General features: G+C 36.9%; 1 pseudogene; it reads left to right on the plus strand.

The window, feature by feature from the left end:
- LOC109453548 (peptidyl-prolyl cis-trans isomerase D) overlaps positions 1 to 7,720 on the plus strand; it is a 121,378-nt pseudogene extending 113,658 nt beyond the window's left edge.
- Positions 7,721 to 8,461: the final 741 nt, after the last annotated feature.

Consider the following 8,461-nt stretch of genomic DNA (forward strand, 5'->3'; position numbering starts at 1 on the left):
CTTATTAGAGTGGTCTTATGTAGTAGGTGTGCTGTGTGGCTCAGTGACACAGTCTTCCTGGTCACCTGAGCTGGGTACTTCATGTGTGTCCTTGTGTGGGTTGCATATGCCCTCCTGTTGTTCTTGAGTCTTTGTTGATGTTTGCATGTCAATAGGAGGTATTGACACTCATTGGTTGTGAGGACTGGCCATGACTGCAGTGGAGGAGTTGTGGTGCAGGGGCTAACCGTGCAGAGCAGGATTTGCTTTAATGGGGCTCTGGTGCCTGCCAAGTCTGTTCTTTGGGTGTGTTGTCTTTGTGGGTAGCAGGGTGATGCTCCCACTTCTTCTGAAGCTGGCCACTGGGGATGCCAGCCTCAGGGCTTCCTGGGAGGGGTCCAGCCTTAGGACAAGTTCAGCCACAGCCTGTACCCTGCCCAGAGCCACCTGGCATGAGCCACAAAGCAATCCACAGATGGTCATCATTTGTTTTAGGCTTGGAGGTGCCTTAAGAAGCCAAGCTGAGAACTGAGGCCAGCTGCCACTAGTGCCAAGCTTGGAGCTACTCAACAAGATATATAAGACATGTGGAAATCAGATGCTGCTTATTTGGGTTTTGTGAACCTTTGAGAGATTTTAATAAAGTACACAGCAGGAGCCAAGATAGGCTGTTTGCCTGGAAAAGCTACTGGAAGTGGCTTGGGTGTACCCAAAAGTTGGGTGGGTTGGGGTTTCAGGGAATCACGAAGGTGGGGCAGGCAAATGATGTGAGCCAGGTTGATAGAAACCCAGATATGGCAGCCACCTGTGTCTGCACTCTGGGAACAGGGAAGGCACAACAAAGAAACAATACATTCTGCTAGCACTCTTCTGGGAGAAAGCTGTGCCTCCTGCTTTCTCTGAAGCCAGACAACTCAGTTCTGCCCTGTATGTACTTGGTACTTTTCAAGCTGCTGCCCTAGAGCTGGAGCTCAGAGTGAGTGAGTCTGTCAGCGAGTAAGTCTATGTGTTGGCCTTTTAAGAGGAACCCTTCGAACTCTAGTCATTCTCTGTCTCACCTAGCCACAATCTCTGCTGGTTTTCACAGCCAGAAGTTATGGGGCCTTTTCTTCCTGTCACTGGCATACTGGGCTGGTGAGCCTGGTGGGGGTCTGGAACCCGTCACTCTTCTGGGAGCACCGTGGCAGCCAAGATATCCCTCCTGATGTTTAATGGTCTCACATAGGTTTGATACCAACCTGTTCCATGTCTCTACTCCTGCTACCAGTCTTGAGGCATCTTCTGTATGTCCTTACTTGTTGGACTTCAGTTCAGCTAGACTTCAGGCAATTCTCAATGTTGATCTATAGTTTAGTTGTCATTTGGATGTAGTCATGAGAGGAGACAAGCACAGTGTTCACCTACTTCACTGTCTTGACCGGAAATCTACCCACTCACCTTTCTTTATGGAAGATGTCACTCTTAAGAATTGACCCTTCTTGAGTTTACATATATATATACACATACACATACACACACCCACACACACACAAGGATATGTATTACATATTATATATATTTTAATATGTATAATACATATGTAAGTAAAGCTATATAGAGTATCATAAGCCATATGTTTCCCTTTAGACTAAAATCGCATTTATTTATGTATTTTTAACTCATAAAAATTTATTGGGGCGACATTAGTTAATAATATTATACAGTTTCAAGTGTACAGTTCTGTAATACATCATCTGTACAATGTGTTGTGTGTTTATTACGCAAAGTCAAATATTTTTCTGTTACCATATATTTGAGTTTCTTTACCCTTTCTACCTCTCCCCACTTTTCTCTGGTAACCACTGTACTGTTCAGTATTTGTGACTTTTTGTTTGTTTGATTGTTGCTTTCAGTTTTATAACCCACATATGAGTAAAATCATATTGTTCTCGATTTTTTCTGTTTACTTATTTCACTTAGCATGATATTCTCAGGACTGACCCATCTATGTTCCCACAAATGTCAGTATTTCATTTTTTCTTATCGCCAAGCAGTATTCCATTGTATATATGAATCACATCTTTATCCATTCATCTATGGAATGACACTTTGGTTGTTTCCATGTTTTAGCACTGTGAATAATACTGACCCATAGGATGGAATGAAAGGCATAGAAAATGAAAAATATGTGCATAACTGTAAAGTACTAACTTTTGTTATTTTTTAATAGATAACTGTTTAAAGTAAAATGAATAAATTGTTATGGGATTTATAGCACATGTAGAAATAAAATATATGACAAAAATGAAATAAAATGGGGGAAATGGAAGGAAGAGGAGAATTGGCCCTTCTTTTTCCCTGAAGAGATACCAAAAGAAAGATAGGAATCTACTGGAATGTGAGATGACTAAACTCATTTGTCTTTAGTCTTTACTATAAGCCTTGCTGTTTTTGACGTGTGAAAGGATAGACCAAGCAGTAGAAGGTTAGGGACCTACTTTTTACGGCCATCTGTTAGTCATGCAAACTGATTCTAAAAAGAATGAACAGTGTTTATTAAGCCTAAGACAAGTATTAAGTAACTAAACAGCTGAATATACATTTTGCTCTCCTTATGCATACAAGAGACTTTGTGTACTCTCACGCAGTAGGGAAGGGACTTAACTTATGAGTGTTTACTATGTGCCAAGTACTATGACAGACATTTAAATAATTTCTTTAACTCTAAAATACCTATTAAATTATTACAGGGTGTTACTTATTGAATTATTACAGGATTGTTGTGATGATTAAATGAAATAAAATAGGTAGTATCTGGTTCATTAAATTTTGATAACAACCCTATAAATCTCAACAAGGTTAAAGTGACCCAGCCAATGTCACACAGCTAGAAAGTAATCAAGGTAGTGTTCTAATCTGCACTGACCCCACAGCCCTCACTCCTGCCACACTGAATGACTACAAAATAGTGCATTTGCTAGATAATTGTCTACAACACATGTACTAGGAGGGCTCTCAGGCCAGAAATTCCAAACAAAAAGTGTATTATTGTTAAAATCTATTCTGAGTAATAATTTGTAGTTACTGGGAGGCGTGTATTTTTATGCCTCTTTTACTCTTGAAATGCAATGTTTTGCAAATTTCTTAATTTCCTTCTTGTATGCTGAGTGCTGCAGGCAAGCTGTATTTTCCCAATGGCAAGGTGTTTCTAAATCCACATATAGAGATTCAGTTTGAGGAAATTTGATATCCCAAACTTTGTGTAATGAAATAAATGTGACACTTATTTGAGAATTTTGTGTTCTTGTGATGATAATTTAATTTCTCTAAGCCTTCACGGGTGGAATCCTTTAAATAGTTTCTTGATCTAATAGAATGATATGCTATATAAGCAGAAACTTAATATTCATAGAGATGTCAGGGCTGTGGCTTTTAGTCCTAATATTTATTCATGATATTTTTTGATGCAAACATTATGAAAGGTGCTCAAGTATCAGGTAAAATTGTAAACAACTTAAGAATGAAATACTTTTGATTATAAAAGTGTCAATGTGGCCATAGTTAATCCACTTAATCATATCCTTAAACAAAACATTTAATTGTAAGTTATGTAACTACTACTATCCTTTCTTTCTAGTTAATTTTATGATAATATTTTGGAACATAGGCCAAAAGGACAGATTTTTTTGTCAGTTTTGGTCACGTCTGTATCCCTAGAATGTAATAGAATGACATATAGTAGGTGTCTAATAAATGTTATTTTAAAAAATGAATGAAATATTTAGGCAAAGGGATAAAAGGTTAAGGAAGTAAGCTCTAGTAATGTAGGAATAGGAAGAATTCTCACAGAGGAAGGGAATATTAAAGGGGTAAACTATTAATGTAGGAACATAAGTAATTATACAGAATTAAATCTTCTAATGAAATAGACAAATTTTATTATTGTTGGTATTTTTATTACAGAGAAGCAAAAACCTCTTCAAACTAATGAAGACAGTTTGCATAGTTCTTCCAGGTTATTTAGAAGAAAAGATAAAAAGGATTATATTGTGATTTCAAATGTTAAATTCTAAGGTCTCATTTTAAAAGTGTTTGTGTGTGTGTGTGTGTGAGAGAGAGAGAGAGAGAGAGACAGAGAGACAGAGAGAGAGAGAGAGACAGACAGAGAGACAGAGAGAGAGAGAGACAGGTGAAAGAGCGAATGGTAAAGGATGCATAAAAATATTTTAATTAACTCCCTTGATTACATCTTATTTTAGAGAGCTGACCATCAACGATGGCTTTTTGTCAATTTTGCCTAGTGTCATTTTGGTGTTAGCATTATCAGCGATAATATGGTACTATGGTGTTACTTCTTTACGTAACTATTGTTCATCTTTGCCTATTCTACACAGACTTTACCGAAGTTGCCACTTTTTTTTAGGAGATTAAATTCTTTGCACTAAATTTTCCCATTAAACATACATAACATTTTTTTTCGTTAATAAAGTGTAGAAAAAAAGAAATGAAAGAATAGCAAAAAGGAGGAAGGGATTAGTAAGAAAATCTCCCCAGTTTTCTATCTTTGTGTTACTCAGAAAAACATGGAACTTTCTTCATTTGTAATTAAAAAAATAACAAACAAAAAATCTAGCCTTTTATATTTTAATTACTTTTGGGGTCTAAGTTTGGGGGAAAAGGAGAAACATTAACTAAATTCAAGGAAAAAAAATTGCCCATTTCTAGGAAAAACGGCTTTAAAAGATTATTAAAATTCTTTTCATAGTTTGCGAAATGTGTCTGTGAACATCAAATAGTTCTTACAAAACAATTTTGATTATTTGTGTATAAAATCAGAAACATATGAATTAAATTTCACATAAAATACACATGACTTAAAAAATTAAATGTAAAAAAAGAACTTGGCAAAATTTATTTGGGGTTTGGTAAAACACAGAACATGTTTTGGGTTTGGTAAAGCCGCAGACATTTGAAAAATATCTTGAAATAATCACCAAACCTAAAGTGTTCTGAAGTTAGCCCATTACTTAGAAACTTTTTATTGTGATGGTGTCTGATCATTTATTTCTTTTACTAAAGAAAAAAATCCAATTATAAGAAATTTGAGGGAGATCAAATTTTCTTTTTTCAGTGAATTGCTGGAGTTTGAAAACCCAGTAATTTAACAGGCATGTTGTTTGCTTGATTTTAAAAATCTGCAGCAATACTCTTATTACAGTTGAACTGTTATATTCAAGAATTGGCTTCTCTCCATTCATAGCTCGTTTCCTCTTGAAATTTGAAGAGAACTTGAGAGTTTATCTCATTTGTTCCTTCATTATTCTTTCCTTTCCCTCTCTCCTTCTCTTCTCCCTCCCCCCTCCTCTTCCTCCTTCTACTCTTCTTCCTCTTGCTCCTCTTTTTTTTTTATTTCATTGTTTTTCTTGAGTATATCTCAATAATAGTATCCTTGATTTGATGTTGTGAATTGCAAAGTTGGCAAATGTCAACCCTACTCTCCTTCTACTCAGCAAACCTATTCCTCCTTTGTAACTCTTAGCTTCTCTCCAGGTGCCCAGTGTTCTGTGGCTGTGCCTACTCTTTACAGTCTCGGCCACACAGATTTATTTAAATTCACCACTGTGGGGTCCCTAAACCATTCTCTCATCACAGTTTACCGTGTGGATAGCCAGCACCATGCTGGGGAGAAGAGTGTTGGAAATGTCTTCCACTATTTAATGATAATTGCTCACATTACTTTGTTGAAGAATGACATTAGGCTTTAATTGGACAGTTTCTAATAAATTTCTCTTATTACTCTTTTGGTGCAAGCAACAGAATTCCATTTGAGCTCAGTTAAAGCAGAAAGAAGATGCATAGATATCTCATGGCGCCCAAGGATTGAGTAGTAGTGACATCTAGAACCAGGTGCTGGTATACTATCAGACTCTGTCTGGGTCTCTCGTTAACTACCCTCGATGAGTCTGTATCAGTTTTCTCTCCTCTAGACAGATTTCTTCTACTTTTTTGGTTTACATGGAAGAACATGGCTCCTAGTTTCTGAATTTACTTGTAACAAGTTCAGCCACCAGAAGAGAGGCTAAATTTTTCTTTTGCCCCAAATTCCAAATTTTAGAGGCAGAACTCTTACTAGCCCAACTTGGTTAAGATACTTACTTTCACACTAGTCCGTTGTGGCCAGTAGATGGGAGTCATATGTACAAGCATGATTATTGGGAGCCATTCTTTTCCCCATGTAAATGGGGCTGGGTGGATGTGAGGGAGGATGCTGAGCAGAAAGAGGGGCTGGGGGACAATTCAATAGGTACACATTAGAAAAGTTGCTTATGTTTAACTGTTACTTTTCCTCTTAAAAAGATTAGGATATTCCTTATTTATATTTTATGTACTTGAAAGAGTGGATTTCTAATGTAGATTTTATTGGGCATTGCAACAAGCTGGTAGAGATGAATAAAGAGAAAGGACATGTACAATGCTGCTTTTCATATAACAGTTGTAGACAATTACACAGATCACGTAAACAATATTTTGTTAAAAATTTGTGCAGGTTTTGGCCACCAGGTCTTTGCTCAGAGAGTTGCTCTGGGGTTTCAGCTGCCTGGCCACCACGAGGTGCTCTGAGCCTGCTTCCAAGTGCATCTGCAGTCAAACTGCCACATCCGTACCCCCAAGCTTACCCCTCCAACCCCAGTAACCCACAAGTCTTCTTTGATGTAGACATGGGAGGTGAGTGAGTTGGTTGAAGTCTTAGAATTGTTTGCAGAAATTGTACCCAAAACTGCAGAAAATTTTCCTGCATTATATATGAGGAGGAAAAGGCATTGGAGCCACCATTGGGAAACCTCTCTGTTTCAAAGGATGGTTGTTCCATTGAATTATTAAGAAATTTATGGTTCAGGATGGAGACTTCTCAAATCAGAAAGGGACAGGTGGAGAAAGTATTTATGGTAAAAAATTTGAACATGAAAATTTCTATTATAAGCATGACCAGGAGTGTTTATTGAGCATGGTAAATGAAGGCTGAAATGCAAATGGTTCTCAGTTTTTTTATCACAACACTTCCAGCTCCTCACTTGAATGGGAAACGTGTGGTACTTGGCCAGTATTTAAAGGAATTGGTGTGGGAAAAATTCTGGAAAGTGTAGAAGTGAAAGGTGAAAAACTGGCCAAGTTTTGCGTTACTGCAGAATGCGGAGAATTGAAGGAAAGGGAATGACTGGGGAATATTCCCAAAAGATCGTTCTGGTGACAGTCATCCAGATTTCCCCGAGGATGTAGATATAGATTTAAAAGATGCATATGAGACATTAATAACAGGAGACTTAGAAAACACCAGAAATACTTTTTTCAAATCCCAGAACTAAGCAATGACCATTAAAAAATATACGGAAGTTTGAGGATATGCGGATGGTTCAAAGGGTATTACTGAGAAAGCAGATATATTGAAACTGCAACCTGTAGCTTTTAAGCTGCATGCTATGCTGAATGTCGATATTCGTAAACTGAAGATATCAAATTGGCAGGGAGCAACTGACAGTTGGAGGCTCTTGAAATAGACCCATCAAATACCAAAGCACTGAACTAAAGAGCTCAAGGATGGCAAGGATTAAAGGAACACAATCAAGCATTAGCTGATTTTAAGAAAGCTCAGGAGATAGCACCGGAAGCTAAAGCTATCCAGGCACAATTGCTGAAAGTTGAATTTTAAAAAAAGGCACAGAAAGATAAAGAGAAGGCAGTGTATGCAAACATGTTTGCTTAATAAGGAATTCAATTTTGCTTAAATATTATACATTTATTGTATTAAGGCAATAAGGAAATTTAAGGCATTTAATCTATTACATATAATCCCTAATGTGTATCCTTTGATACTTCAGTTCCCCATGGTTTACAGTTTAGGAATACTGATATGGGTTCAGTCTTAATAAAGTGTTATAAAATATAGTGAAGTTGATTTTTTTTCACGGTGATGTGCATTATTCACAAAGAATAATGGGGTCCAACCTATTTTTAAACTCCTAAATACACATCTTATTGAATAAACAGATGAAAGCTTTAAAAATTTTTTTTGTGCAGGTTTTAATTTTCCTTGTTAGAAAAAAGATTTAGGAATGTTCTGATACTCTCATTAAAGATAAGAAAATGTCCATTCAGTTCCCAGTATAAACAGTTATTGAATACCTAGACAGGGTGTTAGGTAAGAATACAGAGATGCTTGAGATAGTCTTTGCCCTAAGGGAGCGCATAGTTCAGTAGGAAGACTAACATTAAAAATATCACATTGTGCTCAATACAGTAATAGAAGTATGTACTAAGGACAATGGTGGCACAAAGGATGGAAAAAAACAAAGATTTTCTGTGGGTCAGGGGAAGCCACAGAGAATGAAAATGAGTTCTGCCAGGAAAAAAAGAAGAAAGGCTACTTTAGGCAAAAGAAATATGATCATAGGCATGGATTTATGAGACAAGAGTCTGTGAAGAGACCCCCAAGCAAGATCCTGAG

Source organism: Rhinolophus sinicus, linkage group LG06, assembly GCF_036562045.2.
Source record: "Rhinolophus sinicus isolate RSC01 linkage group LG06, ASM3656204v1, whole genome shotgun sequence".
NCBI classification, from domain to species: domain Eukaryota; kingdom Metazoa; phylum Chordata; class Mammalia; order Chiroptera; family Rhinolophidae; genus Rhinolophus; species Rhinolophus sinicus.